Raw genomic sequence first — 20,120 nt, forward strand, 5'->3', positions numbered from 1 at the left:
TCAGGTACATCAGGAGATGGGAAGTACAGAGGGGAGCCCGCTGGCTCCCACCACCCAGGCTACATCTTCCAACGGCAGTGGGTGGAATCACAATCAACTTCAAATATTCCAGTCACTCTCATAGCATTCCATTCATTCATAACATGACTGTAGAGTTCTTGTTAAATAACATAGTATGATTGTCAGGTATTTAATGGTACTTGTGCCAGCCTGGTGTGTTCTTTTCCTCTAAAGAAGTACATAACCTTTTTGGTGGTAAAGGAACCAAACATGTCCGGCTTGAGGTGTAGTGATAGAGTCATCACTAATATGTAATTGATCACAAATGACTTCATAGTACATAACGGTGGTCATTACGAGGTAGGCGGTAATGGAAAAATGATGCCGGTATGGGATTACCAGCACTGCATACCTCGCCGGGCTATTACGAGTCAACAACCCGGTATCAGCGCCACCGCTGATATCGTGCACCCTCGTACTGGGATGCACACGGGCATGAGGCCATTCGGTCCGGCAATACCGGGATGGCGCTTACAGGAGGACATCACAAGTCATGCGGACATGCAAATAATGGAATCATGAAGGCAGTAATAAGGGATACCGGGTTCCCGGCATTACTGGCATCACGAACCACCCGCAAACAGCAATGTGCAGTGTTCCCAACTGCCACAGGTGCACACAATCAGCACAGGTGGAGGCAATGGAGTCTGGCCCAGCACAAAAGGAGCACTCCCACATACCACACCCCTTTCCACACCAAAATGATTCCACTTGCAGTAGCAATATTGGGACTGGAGGACATGCTTGCATTGCTACACCAGCAACAACAACAACAGGCACCACAGAGGAGACGCAGAAGGAGAAGGAGGGTGAGACAGGCCCAGCAAGCCCCACCAGTGCAGCCAGTGGTACCACGCAGGCAGCCCCCAATCCCTTGCATCAGAGCCAGTCCATTCAACCTAAACCCTGAGCAGATCCACACCCTGTACCGTCTGGCCGGGGCACCATCACCACCATTGTGGACATGATACACGACGACATTGTCAGCCTGATTGAAATACGCACCACCATGCCACCTCTACTGAAGGTAGTGTCTGTGCTCCACTTCCTGTCCACAGGCACCTACCAGCACACAGTGGGGCACATGCATGGCATATCACAACCCTTATTTTCTCACATGCTGAACCAAGTGCTGGATGCCCTCCTGAAGCACTCAAGGAACTATATATCCCTACCACGGACTGCCCAGGAGATCTTTGACATGAAAGTTGGCTTCCATGCACTGGCAGGCATGCCAAATTGTATTGGTGCACTTGACTGCACCCATGTTGAATTGGTGGTCCCGCATGCCACGGAGGTGGTGTACTGTATTCGTAAGCATTTTCACTCCATCAATGTACCGATGGTATGTGACTCCAGCAAGATCATCACATATTGTTGTGCCCGATTTCCAGGATAAACTCATGACTCATTGGTCCTGCGGAACTCCACGCTACCACGATACATGGAGTGACATTCAGGACGACATGCCTGGCTGCTTGGTAAATCGCATGACACGCAGTGTAATGGGGGGAGAGACGCACATACCACCATGCCGTCATTGATGTGCTGACAGCACAATGTGCACATCGCAAAACACTGTGCCCCAAAGCATCCAAAACTGAACATGACAACCCATCCCCATAGCAATGTTGGAAGCTGCACACCAATTACAACATGGCAAACTTTCAACCAGCCCACATCCCACAACACGTCCACCACCCATCATCAGACTTCACCCTCCGTAACACAATTCAGCAACATGCTGTGAGTATGCACAATATAAATGTCTGCAGAAATTCACAACACAGGACAAGCATCCATGAGAGTGCACAAATCAATCCCACCAGTACACTGCTTGTCACAGGGCCACCACCACAGTAGCGCTGTATGTCACCATGGGAATAATAAGCGCTGAATGATGAATAATGCTGATACTTTTGCCAATGCTGCCAGTAATAATATCATACTAATCACTACAAATCACATATTGATACCAAACACAGCGGTATACATCCACAGTGCATGAACAACAGCAAGGGAGTGGACACCCTGTTTCATCTGGAAGACGCAACCCACACCATAAAACCATGGCACACCACACATTGTGGCAAGTTAAAATGCGTGCATACAACCAGGGACATGTGCATGGGAACAACAAATATCTGCAGGCATGTGCGATAAGTACAGGTGTCCATCGGGAATTCACTTAGACATACCTCATTTTGCACCCATGCAGGTGATAGTGGCTATCCCTTGAAGACGTGGCTCCTCACCCCTGTCGGGAACCCGCAGAACAGGTACAAAGAGGACTACAATCGTTCCCATACCCATATCCGTGTGGTGATCGAGCAGACATTTGGCCTGTTGAAGGCACGTTTTCGCTGTTTTAGCCGGTCGGGTGGGGCACTCCTGTACAGGCATGAGAAGGTGGCCAAGATCATCATGGCATGTGTCATGCTGCACAATATGTGCATCCAACGGAACGTGCCTCTACTCCCTGACATTGAACAGCAACCACCAGGTGAGGATGAAGAAGATGAAGAAGATTGTGTTGTACATCAACCCTGTGGTGATGCACAGGAGGGACGTGCTGTGCGCCAGTCTGTGATAGGCCAATATTTCTAAGACACATGGGTGCAGCGGGTGCCATGAATTTGGGACTAAGGGCACTGGGTGTGGGGGTACATGGACACTATACACTGTAAACCAATAAATGACACAGACACAATAAGGAATGCCCAGTCAAGTATTTTTTCTGGTACACAACGGGTGTATTTAACAGGAAAATGTAAAAAGTGCTCATACCCTCTACCTCACACACACCCTCTCCCCCTCCCCTTCCCCCCACAACTCCCCCACACACCCCTTCACCCCTCCCCCTCCCCCACAACTCCCCCACACACCCCCTGCCCCCTCCCCCTCCACCACAACTCCCCCACACTCTCCCTCCCCCCTCCCTCACAACTCCCCCACACATGGTGTGCAATGTTATGCCACACGAGTCTGCATAGGTGTGCACATACAGGCAGAGCCTGCAACTAATGTCCTGTGCTGACTCCGGGGGTGGCATGTTGTAGCGGTGCATGGTGCGCACAGACCTGTGCAGGGGGCTCGTCTGTGTGGAGCTTGACGAAGAACCCCTGGGCGCATGCTCTACTGTCGGGGCAGGACGCAGAGCCTCCATGGCATTCACAATCCTGGCAAGGACCTGCCTCACTGCCAACAGCTCCTCACAGATCTTCTGGGTGCTCGACTCTATGGCCCCTTTCATGGCCGCAGTGTTTTCTCTGGCCTCCCTCCTTGTCACTTCACCATCAGTAACATATTGTTTGACTAGGCCGGTCAGCTCCTGCTGGCGCTCCTCCATCTGTGACATCCTGAACTCCCTATCCCGGACCGTGTGAAGGTGGATGGCAGGTGTGGCCCAATTCTGATGTGTCCTGTGTGGGGCTCCAGGCCTCTGCTTCAGCCTCTCCTCCTGACTGGACATGCAAGGTGCCATCGGGTGAGCTGATGGGTGTGTACTGGTGTGCTTGGGTGGGGATGGGTGTGCCAAGGAATTCCATGGAGCGGTTGTCATCCTCAGGGACATAGATCTCGCCTTGGGAAAGTACCTCATCACCACTCTGTGATGCAGTGGCAGCTGCCTCTCCAACCAAACTAGTAGCTGCAGACAGGGTCCCACCTGCCACCGGCTCTACAGCTGCGGATTCCACAGGTGTTGGAACTTTTGGAGTAGTGGATGACCTATGGCGCCCCTGTTCCCTGCCATCCAGTGGTGCCTTTGCCCTCAGTGCTGATGTGCCTTGCGAGTGCCCTTGGAGGTGGAAGGCTTGTTAGTGTCTTCCCTGGACCTGGCCCTCTTCGTAGGAGTGGTGGCCTGTGCTTCAGAGTCCTCTGCATCACTGTCGGTATCACAGCCTGTGGGGGACCATAGGAGGGACGGCACCAGTGATGGTTGTACATGCATCATGCATACAATGGTATCAGTGCAGTTGTACACATTTGATGAATTGCTGTCCTACTAGTGTGGCATACAGGTTATCTGCCATTTGGTGTGGTTCCTCAGGCATATGTTAGGTTCACACATGTGTGAGGTGGTGTCTGCTGTGTGACATGCGTTTGTGTTGTGGACTGCGTGCAGTGTGACACATGCCGTTTCCCTATTTGTGGTGTGTGTCTCAGGTATGGCATTGGCATGCTGCATGCATGTGGATATGTCAGTGCTGGGGACGGCATCTAGGCAGGGATGTGTTCATGTATAATGTCCCATGCATTGCCTCATGACACAGTCACTTTGGTGGACTATCATCATACTTTGCATTACAGTGTTTTCTTAGGACACTCACCTCCATCTGCCGATGACGTGGCTCCATGTTCCATTCCTCCCACACATTCTATGGACTCCATACTGATTGTGCTGGCGCAGGTTTCGTCCCTGCGGCTGAGTTTGATCGGTGAGTTAGAGCCACCATCAGTAGCCAGGCCCTGGCTCCGGTTGGCAGACAAGATATTGCGCACTCTGAGGCGCAGGTCATCCCAATGTTTTCTGACGTCCTTTACTGTGCAGGGGGTAGTGCCAACCGCACTGACTTTCTGGGCCACTAGCCCCCAAATCTCCTTTTTTTTTAGCTGTGCTGCTCTTTTCAGGTCAGAGGCAAAGACCACCTCTGCATTCTTAGCCAGAGTGTCAGCGAGCATGTTAGGTTCATCCTCGGAGAACCGCTCCTTCTGCTGCCGGGATGCCCCTTTCTTTATAGCTTTTGGCATGGTGCTGATGGTGTAGAAGATGATCGGATTGTTGGTTTGAGGCTCCAGGTCCTGTGAATCGAGGTTGGCAATGGATTGTGTTTTTCAAGATGGCCGCCGTGCCATTTCCCGTACTGGGATGATGACGTTACTTCCGGTTCCGGTATTAGTTAATGCCGTGCCTGTTATTTAGAGGTGGACGGTGGCGGAAGGGCTGTCAGCGCTTTCCATGATGCAACTAAGGGATGTTTTTGGGACTTTTGCAGCAAGCCGGTACTGTCTATACCGGCATGCCACTAAACGCATGCACGCATACTCGTAATTGGGCGCTGTTAGCAGCGTCATTGCTACCCAGACCCGGTATTGCCTCCATGTGGGTAAAAACTGATTTTTACCGCGATTCTCGTAAAGACCCCAACGTGTTATACCACAAACATATTGTTGGTTTGAGAGACACACTATTTTAGAGTAAAGGAAAAGTACCAGAGATGTGTTTACAAGGATGTATGGAGTGGAAGGAGTGTGAATGAGTTTTGCATTTTTGTTATGTATTTATTTATATATGGAATCACAGTCACTTTATACTAATTCAAAAAATATGTAATTAGGCTGAACAAATGTATATTTCTGTATTTGTAATGCCATGTGTGTTGATTATACCCAAGGGCTTCATAGGTTTACGCATAATGTGGATCTAGGGGCAGACATTTCATAAGAACCCTTGTGTCTCCCTGATGTTTGTAGTGGTGTGGTCTGTAGCCATTTCCTATGATGATTTTGCCTGGCACATAGCCTTCAGCCATGCTCCACACGGCATTAAGCAGCCTCTGTAACAATGGGCAGTGCCATCCTTGCCTGATGAATGATCTTCCAGGACCCTCCCAGCCACCCACTGGCACCACTGGGCATGGGTTGGAGCAATTGTGATTGTCAACTTTCCCAGGGCATGGCTGAAGTCCATAGCCATGGGACCCCAAGGCCACACAACATTGGCAGGCCATGCAGCCATGCTCTTTGGTCGCTTTGCTAGGGTAGACCAACACCACCCCTTGTGACACCTGGGCTTGTCTTGTCTCCATGCCCCAGTGGCCTCTTTCCTTGCGGTATGGCAGAAGGCAGTTCTGAGACTTAAGGCAGTATTCATGCCTCTAGTAAGAGCTTGAAAAGGTGGGGGCTACTTTAAACTGATGCAAGTAATTAAGATCCATGGGAGTGATTGCCAGGTGGAGACTGACACTCCAGGCAGTTATGTCATATGATCCATAGTTGAGAAGCATGAATATGGGTCATATTGTGCCACCAATCAAGTGGGTTCTTCATCTATCTCTTGGAGTGAGTTCTCTCGGAATTGTAATTTAGAGGTTTATGTTCCATGGTTGAGGTGGAAAGCCAGGCGGTAATGGGTTATGGGGATCGTCTCCATTGATGTTTGTTTGCTGCCTTCATAAGGCCTAGTTCATCCAACTCTGCATGCTCTTTAAGCACGGGCACCGAGTATGTGGGTGCTGTGGGGCCAGAGGCATCCCCCGGGAAAGGCCATCTGTGGTACGTCCTAAAATGTTGTGCACCGCATTCGCCAAACCCCACCAGTCCCGCCCTCTGATCCCCCTGTCCCCCAGCCACAGGAACATCAAAAGTCTACTCTCCTGTCTTTAAGTACACATTTCTGGAAATGACAGCAATTTATGATCACAATGTTTTTCGCAATGTTTCAAAGCAAAGTACACAGGCTTGCATTTTTGTAGTGCTAGCTAATCGACCACCTTATCAGCCTTCTCCTCGGAAAATCATGCCGGACATATTAACATGATTATTTAAGTCGCCATCTAACAGTAATTCTTCAGCTGCATGTTCTCTTGTTTCCATTCAATTGTCAAAGACGCCCCGTGCACCACTTAACTCAATACCAAATCCGTGTGTATACTCACAAATGCACACAGCACGACCACTGAATGCTAAGATGCCAGTGCTATGACACGGCAGTATGCACAGCTGTGCAGAGACCGGGCACAAATGCACACAGCACGACCACTGAATGCTAAGATGCCAGTGCTATGACACGGCAGTATGCACAGCTGTGCAGAGACCGGGCACAAATGCACACAGCACGACCACTGAATGCTAAAATGCCAGTGCTATGACACGGCAGTATGCACAGCTGTGCAGAGACCGGGCACAAATGCACACAGCACGACCACTGAATGCTAAGATGCCATGTGACCGGGCTGTGACAAGAATGTGCTCAGTCAATTTAACGGGCAGATGCTTGTTAGTCTTCCTACCAGATGCTTAAGCTTACGTGTCAGATGCAGGCTCTCCTTCTTAAGGTGGCGAGAAAAGGTTGCTGCGAATAACGTGGATTTCTCATTCAGTCACGTTGCTTCATTAACTAATGTGCGCCTTCTCCTGAAATAGCACAGTGTTCTCTTCTCGTTGCAGGGGACGCCTATTTGTATTGCTGAAGACACCTCTCGTAATAAAGAGAATATTCTGATTGGGAAAATGAGCGTACCGCCTGCATTTGATTCCAACTATACCCATGAGCTAACCATCCTGAATATTTGTGTACCTCCTTATGACAAATCACATTCCATCATGCTGAAAGGAATGGAGGCGATCCTAGCGGGAAAGGGACTTCCAATTCTGGGCTGCGGGGACTTCAATGCCAAGATACAGCACTTCACAGGCCGCCAATGAAGAGGCTGAACCTGTGAGTTCCTTTCAGGCCAGTCACACAGCACACTGAGAGCACAACACAGAAGGGAGGAATGGGCAACGGTGCTGTTTGCAGCTGGCTTTGATATGATGCAAGGGGCAGTACCTTCAGACAACCCCCCGCCCCTCTACTAAAAGTGGGTAGGGAAAGGAGTAAGCAGCATTTTGGACTACCTATCCCTGGCCAACTCAGACAATCTGATTGAGGACATGTGTATCTTCCAACGCCACGAGAGCGACCATCTCCCCATTAGTGCCTATCAGTTCTAACTAAACCAACGGTACCAGAACCATCCGGTCAGCTGTCTGTGAATGGATCTCTGAACCGCATATCCTGCAACGAACAATCTCTTGCCAAAGCAGCCTCTGCTTCACGGGAACCTTTGAAGAAATACCTATGAATTTGCAACGGCTTCTACCAACCGATTAGAGTGCATAATGGAATGTATTAAGAAATGTTCAACCATCATACCGACCTCCAAATCCAGGGCAGCCATCGGCCTCAGGGAGAAACCATCACATGGCTACTACAGGGAAATAAGAGATGGGAAAAGGGCTCTATGCAGGGGGCTACGGAAGCTGGTGAAATCGGCGATTGGCCCAATAGAACACAACATAAAAGTAAAAGCTGGCAAATACAGATTCCCTAAATGGCTACAAAGGCATAAATGCATGCTGGATTGCTCCTGATGGAAGGCACTGATGTTGGGCTACACCAGCAGGAATGTCGTTGAGTTGTGGTGCATCATTAATGGGTCTAAGCCCAAAACTAGAGTCATCAACGCGGTTTCTGAGTCCACGTGGGCCTCACATATTCAGAGGCCCAAGGACGAGGGCAATACCACCACACTGGACCCAAGCGACATGATGCATCTGTAACAGCATAGGAGAGATGTGCAGGCTGTTCCGCTCGCTCATCTGACTCGACCCTGACACCTGGTTCCAAGTCGTAGTGTGGCTGTTTCGCTGCATCGAGGTAACTCAGAACATCCCCTCTTCCAGGCATGCAGCATTTTGGTACCGGTCTGGAAAAAAGGCAACCACAAAGATCCACACAATTATTGGCTCCTCATTATGCTGGATGTCCCAGGGAAGCTATTCGCTTGTGTGCTACTGCAGGAGCGGGAGGCATGGGTGGATTGAAACACCATTATCCCTTTCAACCAGACTGGATTCAGGAAGGGTTACTGTACAACCATTGACACCGTGGCCCTCGTCACTAGCATCGAACAGGCATGGGAAATAAGAAATATCCTGTATACGCCGCATTCAAGGACTTCAGTGCTGTGTTTGATATTGTGGATAGGATATGCCTATGGAACAATTTGGAATCTTGGGGAATCCCTCTGGGCCTACTAAAAATGATTATTCTTCTACATGACCAGACAAGAGCCAATGTCGGGCTGGAACAGCATGGTGACATTTCTGCATGGATCCCGACCAGCGTGGGCTTAAAGCAAGGGTGCATCTTGACACTAACACTTTATTACTTCTACCATTCAGACTTGGGAGCTGCCCTTAATAATCCTGCATCCATTCCCCCTAAACTTGGCTCCATCATCTTGCAATGCTTAGGCTATGTAGATGATTTGGCCATCTTAGACCTTACTCCCGGTGGACTTCAAACCTCATTGAACAACTAAAAGAGATATGCAGCTGACAACTCCTTGGTCATAAACACCAACAAAAGCAAGACCATGGTGTTTACACGATAAAAAAAAAAAAAAGGCTGCATGGAAACTAGAAGGGGACCCCATTGAGGAAGTGCTGGTGTTTAAATATCTGGGTATCCATCTAGACTCCAGCCTAAAGAGAAATGCGCACCTCTTTGGCATTGGGACGCATTGGTGCCTTTGCTAAAAAGGGAGGAGGTTTCTCCCTTGACACTCTCCATCGACTATACCAGACCAAGATAAATGTGTCCCTCATGTACGGGGGCTGTTATTTAGGCCCTGACAAACGGGGAAGAGGTGGACAAATTAGAGCGCAGCACATTAAAAAGACTACTGCAACTCCCTCACTACACATCAATCGAAATGGTATAGCTAGAATTTATACTTATACCCATCAACCTCCGGATCCAACTGAGTTGTATACCACCTTACGGAATCTGGCGAGTGCTTCCATGTAGACTCTCCAGGGCATGATATACGACATCGTGCAAACCAGAGACTCGATGATGCACGCTAGTATATTGATAAGGTAAAAATTAGGTCTGACATCTGGGCCCAGAGCACATCTGCTGCGCCGCCTTCAATGTTTTCAAAGCTCACATGAAACACATAGTGGCTGCCTTTGGCAGAGAACATACCATTGTCAGCCTGGCCACCCATCGTCATGCACAGGAATATGTTCAACACATACAACAAAGGGCTGTAATAGCAGCATATGTTATCTCCTTCATTGGCAACTCCTTAGTCTGGGACTACTTAAGACTAACGTTTAACACAGTCCGGACACGAGAAATATAGGGGGCCTGGATGAAGACATCGAACCATGAAAATAAATGCCGATTATGTGGAGATGGCATGCTTGAATCCGGGAAACATCTGCTGGTGGAATGTGCATCACTGCATGCCATGAGGTGCCAGGCATCTCTGGCAACGCGCCTAGAAGGGGGACTCAACGTGGAAGACATGCGGGTCCTCTTTATTAGCAGTGAGCATGTATCATCTACTTCACTTTATTCTGGAGGAAGAAGTACCACATCTTAAACATTCTATCTTAGCGCCGACCCTTTGATCTTGCGAATCAGGAAAAAGTGTCTGATAAACCTGACGCTTGGGACACAGTGTACTCGTCACTTTTTGACCCTGTGATGGACTTAATGTATATGAGATTTGTATTGTTTTAAAATTGTGAAAGAACTTTTGTGAAAAGTTGTAGCAACATGTAGTACAATAACAATAAATAAATAAAGACTGCGTGGCACCTCGCTTTGCAGTCGTGCATTCTGTGGGTACCAGGACCTTGCATGGGTGTGCGTCATGTACCTGACGGAATCTGATTACCCGTGCACTATCGAGGCGGCTCTGTTTCAGATTTGAGGTTGCACAACGCTGAACATCTTGAATCCCCCCAAAACTACACTCAGATGCTGGCCCTCACATGGATTATGGCCCACCATTAGTGAGATCAAGGTAGCGATATTTCTCCCTATTACTTTGGTGGGAGTGGGGGCAGCATTTTCTTTAGGTAATCACGTCATAGACTCGACCTATACGTACAGTGCGGCCAGGGACTTCCTTATGGTGCCACCCCCTTATACTTCCCGATGCTCTGCCCAATCACCACAAGTGTCGGATTAGAAGGCGACATTTCATGGTGAAAGTTTCGGAATAAGAGATGCACAGTTTGCAAACCAGTGTTTCAATACAACAGTAAGCTATTGTCTGAAGACAACATAAGGCAACGTGGAATGTGTTCCTTCGACATCTCAGGCAATATTGCATGCAATTGTTTATTTTAATATGCAGAACGCATAATGTGGAAGTGTCGGTGATATCTCCCACCAAGAGAACTCGAACATTACTATCTACAGAGGAAGAAAGTGGCATGCAGATTTCAACTGCTATTAAAGAACGTTAAAAGGCATCGCTTTGGAAGTGCTAAATCGCAAGGAATCCAAGTGCAGACGTCCACTTTACATCCTTCTGAGGGATTAAAGAGCAGAACACCCAAAGACATATTGACAAAAAAAATTGATTGCTACAAATACGTTAGAGTGATGTGACCTGAACCAGCATATTTCAGGGTCCTTCCTATTGTGTGAGAGTCCTAAGTGACATTTATTCTTCAATTGAACACATTCTCAAATCAATGTGTGCAGATACGGCCTTTTAATGGCAATCCAAGTTGCTTTTTAGCACGAATTCAAAAGGCGGCTATTTCACTTCTAATGATTTTCACAGCTGTGTGTCCACATTAAAATGAATTGGATTTCCCAGCCTCTGCCTCTGTCAGTCCTCCAGAAAAAGCGCGTGTTATATTGAAGAAGCGAAAGGGACAGCACTGATTCGAACAAGTCATGGTATCCCATTCTAACACGGAGCAAAGTAAAACAATACAAACATTTAAAACATTTTTGGAAACACACATTATTCATCAATCGCTTCTGGCAGAGACAATCGTTGTGATTTGGCAGAGTTCGGATGTATTCTGTGCAGCCAAGTTCATCCCTTCGTACACTAGGATGCTCACACCCATAGCCGTGTTTTGTCATCCTAAGTCCATGCAACCACTGTGCTCACTATTTTTCTTATGTGCACAACTACTTCCGTAATTTGCAAGGCACCGGAAAGATGTGCTCACACCACACCTGGGTTATTGATTTCATATGTCAGGTAAAGCCGTCATATGCCAAGGTACTCACACCGTCTGCTTTGATTTTCTATGGCATGCCCAGGTAGTAACCGTGTTAACTAGAAGCAGGAATCACATGGCAAAGTACCCCGAACAAATGTACAGGGTTGTGTCTGTATGTATTTCCGGGCACGTGCCAAAATCCAAGTTCAGCTGTCAAAGCTGAATCGCCTCATAATTGAAATATGCAAAACTTGTAAACGTTTAGTAAAACTGGGAAAAGAAATAGCCCAAAATCATAATTCCCTGCGGGTTTTATGGAAAATATAGATGAAGTTGGAATAGATGCTATGTATTACTTGTAATGCACAAAAGAATAGAAACCATGTTTTTAAGTATCAATGTTTGTTTGTTTTTTAGAATTGTTGAGATTTTGGCAAACTGAAATGTGATGGGAGAATACCAGAACATATACAAAGACTGAGTGCCCTGAGGACAGCACCAACAGAATATACAGAGTGGATGAATTTCTATGTATATTTCACATGTGCAATTCTATGTTGGTTCTAGAAACACATTGTTGAAGTGTTGGCACAGCCTTGGTGCCCGTAGAAACTAAGGAGGGCATGAATAATAGTGGTGGCTAAAATATAAAACATAAAAATACCCCACATAGAGGCATAGAAAAGGTTTCTCTGGAAGTATCAGTCTCTATGCCAGTTGTTAAATATGTATACACGGATATATGTGGTTCATGATGTGTCTAGACCACAATGATGTGTTACTTTTAAGAAAATTCAGTTGTGAATGTGATGTGTTTTTTGATAGACATTAAAACATGGTTTTTCGCTTGACTTTTTGGGTCAGGGGCGAGCACAAGCAAGTTGACATGCATCTATGGTGACTCATTCTGATCAGCAAGGGAATGAAGCTGTATTGTGGGACTCTTTGTATTTCGCCTCATAATTGGCCAGCGATGACTGACAGATGCCAATTACTTAAATCACGTACCAAAGTACTCCAATTTGGCAGGTAATAAACGGCATGTTGTGCTCAGGAAATCACATCATATTGATAGATATTGATATTGTATTTCTATTGCGCTCATACACAAGTGTTTCAGAGCGCGACAAGGCAAAGGAAGGGGAACAGGGGAGAACAAAAACAACGATCTTACTAGGCCCAGTGACATTGAAAATGCGCAAGTGCATGGGAGAGGGAAAAGGGAAAGTGCCTGGAAGGGGGAACAAAAGGAGAGTGCGGAGCGAGGAGGAAAAAACATAAATAATAATAAATTAATAAATGAAAAGGCAACAAACAGTGGGAGTTCAGCCAGCAAGTGCTGGGTTTAAGGCAGCAGGCTGGGTAGGTCTGATACGTGGAGGAAGATAAAAAGGGGGACGCTGTATGGGTACAGATACAGACCACAGTTCAAGGGGTGGCCCGGAGGCAGTGCGTGAGGGTGGCAAGAGGAGGAGGTACCTGGGCCCGGAGGAAAGAGGGTGCTAAGGTGCATGGTGCTGAGGGAGAGGAGAATCAGCAGGGGAGAGGGGGGGCAAAGGCAGAAGCAAAGAGGAAGGTCTTGAGGTGCTTCCGGAACTGGAGATGGTTCTCCTCAAGTTTTAGAGTGGCTATGTCAGGTATTGGTAGCAAACTACGAGCAGTGCCACGCTTTGCCAGGCATATTATGGATCTTTAGTGGCATATTGGTTTTCAGTGTTCAACTATTACGATAGCTGAGGCATCACATTTCCACACTGACTTATTCATGTGTCTGAAGCAAACCAATAACAAAGAGAAGAGCCTGGCGTTTAGACTCTTCCTAAAGAGGATTGCGTTTTGTGCAGCATATTTAGGAACTCACAAGTACTTCTGCAGCAGGAAGCTTGCAAGCTGAATGATCTGCCCCATGCATGGTATATTCAATTCATGCCAATACAAACATGCCTTATAGGATTTCTAAAACTGGCTTATATAATGTTGTAAGAGAATAGTGGGATTTCAGAACAATAATAAGAATTGAATAGGAACTTATATGGCACTAAGGGCATGATCATGGATTTGTTTGCACAGGAAAAAGGGACTTTGCGGGCCATTCTGTGTGCAAAACCCTCTCTGTCGATTCATGGAATCGAGTTGCATGACTTTTCTGGACCTTGCATTGACTCCACGCAGGTCCGGCACATCTCTGCGAGGAGTCGAATGCCTTGCGCAAGTATTGGTCGGGCCCGCACAGAGAGTAAAATAGGCGGCGGAATAGGCATATTCCCTATTCTACATGCAGAATGAGGAAGAAGAAGGAAAAAAGAGGGTGTTTCGAGGGACAGCCTGTGTAAGGAAATTGAAGGCCCAAAGCACCACAGAAAACCAAGCATATTCATGGATCTGACCGCGCAACATCACGTTGGGGAAATCAGCATGCAAAGCTCCCAATCACACAAACTGGTGAAAGCAGGTACAAGGCCTTCCAATCGCATAGGACTCACAGCACAAAGGTAAGGTCCAATTGGGTATTTAGAGGTGCGTGCACGCAGTTGGGGTGCCGACCACAGTTAGGGTTGTGCATATGCAGAGTAGCGGGTTGCAGCCACTGTTAAAGGGGGTTTGCAAGCAGATTTTACAGGGTACTGGCTAAAGTTATGTAAAATAGTATGCATATTGACGGGATGTTGTAAATAGTTATGGGGACCCCACACAGCGTCGCCGGGATGCTGCCTTAGTTGGGGGTTTCGAACGCAGTATTGCCAGGTTGCATTACTTCGCAGATGAGGAGGGCGCAACCATTGGTATACATGGCTAGATTTGCTTTGTGTGGCGGCGTGTCGTGGGCGTTTCAGCTGCTACTTGCGCATAGGGTTACTTTGCATTCAAATTTCCACAAATACATGGAGCGCGCACAGAATCTTTTGCGGCACATGGACTTTGCATGATCAAGGCACTCTTTTACATGAATCTGGCCCCAAAATACCTGTTGAATTCTTATCAATTCATATACGCTTGAAGTATCACTAATGTTAGATCATAGAAGATTCTGGTAAGATCCTTATAAGATAATAAATAGGCAAATGCTGTACTGGTGGCCTCAACAAGTGACCATGAGCGGATATGTAGAGAAATCAGCACAGGAAATAAGGGATTTGTTTGGTGATCACAAAGCTGGGATGCATACAGTGGAAAGTTTCTTCAAAATAATCTGGTTTTGAACATGGAGCCAATATTATTGTGGTAAGGCTAGAAATAAATCATCTCTTTTAAAAGGCTGAAGGAAATTCCATAACAATAATGCATTTGGGACAAGGCACACATGTTAACACACATGTTAACATGTTAACAATGTCAACATTATACAAAACAAGTGTGACAAAAACATATTGCTCGGAAAAAGTACAGAAATAAGAAGTGGTTAAATCGCCTACTCAGCCCATACTACCACTAAACCAGCAGTGATCCCAGAGCCCGAAAGATACACCTTTTTTGCCTTATGTCATAGTGTAGGCCCTGTACCAGTGATATCTTCAGACGGGCTGTGGGCTATTAACAGTAGTAACCCAAACATCTATAGTACAAAAACTCAAAAAAGAAACAAGTCCAATCCAGGTTCTATGAAAATAGAGACTTTTAATTCAACAATAACATGCAAGCTGCGTAGATATGGACAGATCACAGAAGGTACTGTTCCCCGTAGATACTTAAATATTGATACACAGAGAGAAACAATGAAGCACATAATGTTAACATGTTTAGCGTTGAAGTCGTTAAGGGAAAGTGTGTTTCATAGGAAAACATTTTTAAACGAATATGCTATTTGGTCGATAAGGAGCAACATCTACTGTAAATGCAGTTCTGTCCTTCTTTTGCTCATTAATTCCTGCTTTGGATACTTAGTTTTCCGTTATCGCTTTGCTTTTTATCAATGATTTAAATGATGGAGACTTCCTTTTTGTTTAATTTTCTTTTTCAATGTTATGTCATTTTGTATTTTGTCTTATTTTTTCTTTGACTTGTTTGCCCTTTGTATTATGTGATAAATCTTCATGGTATTGTTAAAGATAGAATACATTGTTAACCAATAATACAACACAAATAAAATAAATAAATAGCGTGCAAGCAACTAACTGGAAAACACTAAGAAAACCATCACTTAAAACAAAAACATAATGCTGACTTTTGTGAAAGGGCACTCTGGGTAGATGAGGTGGGTGTTTAGGTAATCAGAATGGGCAACTATTTCAATGTTCAGTGTTCTTGAAGAAAAAGGTAGAGACAGGGGCTTAATGTGACTATGATCACAAAAGGGAACAGGGCCTCTTCACAATACCTTAACTATTTATTTAGGGTGCTCGAACACCATGGAGCCAGGTTTCTAAGTGCCTTCCTGTTATCAAATCTATGCCAAGACAGAGTGAGTCGAGTTGATCCAGTAGTAGGTCAATGTCAAATCAGCTTTGAGACAGGGCTTTTTAGGGATCAGATTGTGCTAGGGATGATGTCAGTTAATGGGTCCCAACAGTCAAGTAGGCAGTCAAGTTTGGTTGAAATAATGTTTCTGCTGGGTGAGGTTGGCATGTGAAACAATGGTTTCTAGTGGGTTGAGTTGGCAGTTCAATTGGAATCAGATGATGTTCTTTTGGGTTGTGACGGCACTCTGAACGGGGCAGGCCAGAGACTTCCATGGCAGGGAGTGGCCGTTGAAGCCACAGCAGTGGTGCTTTTCACTGGTGTGGGACAGCATCGAGGTAGCTCGAAGGGGCAGTTATGCAGCTCGGAAAACTTAGAGTGGCAAATCAGGACAGCATGCGCTATATTGGCTCAAAGGGTGTCGAGTGCAGTCAAAGTGTCTCAAAGAGGTCTCGAGTTGGTGAAACAGTTTTCCATCTGCTCTTGGATCTATGGGTTTCTAGGAGTCCATTCCAGGGGCTGTAGGACAAGTTAAGGCCTTCTGTTCTGAACCTGTGCTCCAGGGAGCTGTCTGGCACCTACACAGGGTTCTCCAGTGAACAGAGCACTAGTTCCAGTGCAGCAGAAATGAAGCCTTGGCCCAACAGCAGTCACCCCTGTTGTCCTCATCGATGGCTAGGGGACAAAACTCTTCTCTGCCTTGGATGCCTACTGGCTTAGCCTCTATGGCAGATTGTTTTGAAGTAGCCAATACTTCGAAAATAAATCCAGTGATTCCTTCTTGTCTTTGTAAGAGTTCAAAGACAAATTAAAAATGAAGGCGAGCCCCTCTCCTTACAAAGGCAGAAATGGCACAAGGAATTGGTCCATAGCAAGCCTGCTGTAAGGGGTACAATCCATGATGTTGCAACAAGTGCCCTTTGTCTGATGATAGCACACCCAGCATACCTTGCTTGAAGGTAATGGAGGGAACTGAAAAATAAGTTAGCACTAACAAACCAAGATAATGGGGCCCATACCTCAGCCTACCTCTTCTCTCTGGCTTCTCTAACTCTGCCCCTTTCTTATGTCTGTTAACTTCAAAGGGACGCCAGTGGACAGCATCATGGTGTCAGAGTGGTTTTGCTATGTCAGTCCTGCTTTTGAAACACTGATTCTCAGGAGACCTAATGGTGGAAGTTCCAAGGCTTTGGGGGAAGGTGTGCAGGAGGATCAAAGAAGCAAACTCCTGGCAATGTTTCACAGAGCTGTAGTGGAGACCGTCAGAGCAGTCACTCGTAAACATCAATTGGCAATCTTGCAAGAGCAGGCCTGCTCAAAGAGCTGAGACTGGTGTATTATCAAATTGCTCTTTTTGTCAAAGAGTTTGCTCGTGTCAGTCTCCATGTCACAACCAGACATGGCTTATATTTACAGATTTAGATGCCACCTCACTGACCAAGCCATACAACTATTAATGTTTTCATCAGAGGTGCAGACAATTAAAAAGTCAACTCTGTCTCCAGCAACTTTGTGCTCCAACAGCAGTCAGGAGTGCTCAGGTGACCTTTGAACCTTCTCCGTGCCAGTTCAGAGCTGGGGCTGAGGGTACCTGGTGGCTGTCTCGGAAAAGGTACATGTTTGCATTATCATTTTGGCATGGGACATATTCTGACACAACATGAGGTATGAAATAACTATGTAAACTAAGGGAGGCATCTTTATCACAGAATAGTGACCCTCCCCAAGTTATATGCTGAAGCCGAGTGTCATAAGTTGAGGGGAGTAAGTGATAATGGCACCCTCCTAAGCTCTACAATGATACTAGAACATAAAGGTAATACAGTAAAAGCTTTGTTGACCTGTTTCATGTTTAACTATATGAGGCTGGCTGACCAAATGTCAGTTATCTGGGTGGCAGAGAGAAAGAAAGGAGAGCAATAACTCCAGAAAACTAAGCTACTAGGCATGCTGTCTTTTTTTCGGCACTATTATTTGCACTGGCATTTCCATCTTGTATACTGTACTATCTGACGTTTATGTACCGTTTTATTACTAGCAATGGGAAGTGGAAAATACATAGTTTAAAGATGAGTAATGTCAATTCCAAAAACATGTTTTGTAAAAATAAAAGTGTTTTTATTGTGTAATATTTAAATAAAATGTTTTCTTTTAAAGATAATCATTTTAATCAGAAAAAAGTTAGAAAATCTAAGAAATGTTTTAAAAAGCCTTCAGATTCAGAATATTCTTGCAAACCTGAATGGGTATTCAATTTATTAACATTACATTATTCATATTGGCCATTAAAGCTGAAATACATATTACAGTCACATTTTGTTTTCACATTCCTAAGGGAAGTTCCACCTCATAGTTAACACATCCCCTCATGACAAACATGAATTAATGGGGCATTATAAGCAGGGAAGAGGACCTAAAATGGGCATGTGAATAAGGGAAGGGAACCTATCGCATACACTTTCCAATACAAAAAAATGATATGTCAAATGATGTTATTCGAGTGGGTTTGCTGGGTATTTAAACTCAAACACATAGGAAAAAGGGATCAATTTGGGATAGAAGAAAATGAAGAGAGCCTCTAAGGAGGAAGAGAAGCTCATTGGAACTTACACTAGATGTATCTGATGGGAAATCTCCATAAAATGTTTATTTCTAGAACGGGAGGAATGCAGAGGCCTTTTCCAAGACAATAACAGATTACCTGAGAAGGATGTTGGGAGCAAGTGGTCAAACTGAAAGTAAGAGCCTGTGTGACAGTGATGTCGGAATCTGTTGTTGTCTTTTATGTCCCAGGCCTTTGAAAGAGAAATGATCAGTGAGTACAATAACCCCACGCCATTTAGATCACAATCCCCTAGAATTGATTAAATCCCAGATAGCAATATAAAGCATTTTAGGGAACCCTACTAATATAGCTAAGTCACTGAAGCCTTTAAATTAAATTGTGTGGAAGTATATTCCAAACAGATTGTCATACAATTTATAACTAGACAGGGCATATTTGTCTCCGACAATAGCACATTATTAATTACTACACTACGTTTTTAAAGGAGAAAGGTATATCTGTTTGTGTGAGGGGACTGTACATTGTACCTCACACAGTTGATAAACTTTGTGACCAGTGAAAAACATAGTTCACCCAAAAAATGATTAATAGAGTTTTCTATACATTAAGGTGGACTATAATAGGAGGTTGCTTTCTCCCCTTCAGTTCCAAGTAACACTGAGCAGAAGTAGAAATATTGTGCCTTAATAGGACTCATAATGGCAACTATAATTATTGAACACCATGCTCTACCCATGTTATGCCAAACACACTCAGATCAGTGCCAAGAACCAACCTCTTGGAGAATGCTGATATCTACAGGCTTCCCTATTATAATAATAAACCACGTTTTGCCACCCAAAGGTCAGAGACAGGTATCATTTGCCATATATTTCACCTATAGCTGCCCTCACCAAGGAACATACCACTCTTCTGCCATCCAAATCCTGGTGTCAGGGAACAAAGTAAATTAAAACATAATGTGCATAAACATGCCTGCACTTATATGCAAAAAACTGCACTCACAAAAATGAAAACTACATCTAAGCATAAATACAAAGACAGTGAAGAGGGTGGACTGCACATGTTTATTACCCTAATTATTGCAGCAACCGACAACAAACTTGCCGTTTCTAAAAACACACACATAGGGAATACAACAAAAATAAATGAAGCCATGTCAAAAGCAATTCCTAAAAGTACTTATTTGTTATCTCTTTTTTTTATTAAATCTATACAAATGTACTCAAGGACATACAATATTCTGTAAACTATACACAAAATATTAAGCTAGAAAATAAAATACATATAATTGTAATGCATCATTAGCCAAAAAAAGAGATTTGTTCAAAGTCACACCAATTGTACC

General features: G+C 45.3%; 1 protein-coding gene across 1 annotated transcript in view; it reads right to left on the reverse strand.

Moving 5' to 3' along the window:
- Positions 1–20,120, reverse strand: part of CALCR (calcitonin receptor) — a 2,903,406-nt gene that overhangs the window by 471,446 nt on the left and 2,411,840 nt on the right. The window lies entirely within an intron of this gene.

Source organism: Ambystoma mexicanum, chromosome 2q (genome assembly GCF_040938575.1).
Source record: "Ambystoma mexicanum isolate Mex_15411 chromosome 2q, UKY_AmexF1_1, whole genome shotgun sequence".
NCBI lineage: Eukaryota > Metazoa > Chordata > Amphibia > Caudata > Ambystomatidae > Ambystoma > Ambystoma mexicanum.